The sequence below is a fragment of the Brassica oleracea genome, chromosome C7 (assembly GCF_000695525.1).
Source record: "Brassica oleracea var. oleracea cultivar TO1000 chromosome C7, BOL, whole genome shotgun sequence".
Taxonomy (NCBI): domain Eukaryota; kingdom Viridiplantae; phylum Streptophyta; class Magnoliopsida; order Brassicales; family Brassicaceae; genus Brassica; species Brassica oleracea.
In genome coordinates this window covers 35,631,096-35,631,932 of record NC_027754.1, presented here as the reverse complement: position 1 = coordinate 35,631,932, position 837 = coordinate 35,631,096, and positions in this window count along the sequence as shown.

Sequence of the window (837 nt, the reverse complement as noted above, 5' to 3'; positions counted from 1 at the left end):
CAAGTAGTGGACACTTATAGACGAGGTCTATGACCCGGTCATGATTCGGCCAGATTGATACATGGTCGATGGTAACCATAAATCGCCAAAGTAAAGAGCAGTTGATAGTAGACGATCATGTCTAGACTATGGACACATGCAAACACGATTTGCAAAGACCAAATAGTGATCTCTGAGGACAATATGGTTCATATTGTTTAGCACACATGCTTTACCGAGACACTTAATGTCAAAGGACATGAGAAACGACCTAAGAAGTCGAAATGGTCTAATTACGGTTCAGTAATGAAACTGGCCGATTACTCTCATCCTATACATACAGGAAATATCACGCACCAAGATGCGTAGAATGTAGAACCTACAGTGAGGTTCACATCAGGGGGAGTAGGGTGTGTTGTACTCTTTTTCCTTCATCATGGTTTTGTCCCACTGGGTTTTCCTGATAAAGTTTTAATGAGGCAACATGAAGCGTACTACGAATCCTGTATGGTTATGGCATCCAAGGGGGAGTGTTATAAATCATGGAGTGGATTGCCATTAACCAAGCCCGGTCCATAACCGGTCCAAACCTAGAGAGAGAGACGGCCCAAACCCTAGAGATAGGCGGCCACGACTTGGAGAGAGTGAGAGATTGACGGCCAAAGAGTTTTCATTCTTCTAGATTTCCTATTACTTGTTGGTTTATGATTTGTAATCTTTCCATTTATGTATTTTCATTTATCTCTCATGTAATCCTTATATAAGGAACCTCCATTATTCATTAATAATAACACAGAAATATTCAGTCTCTAAACTCTCTAATTACAACAGATTTGAGACCACCAATTGAGAAATAAT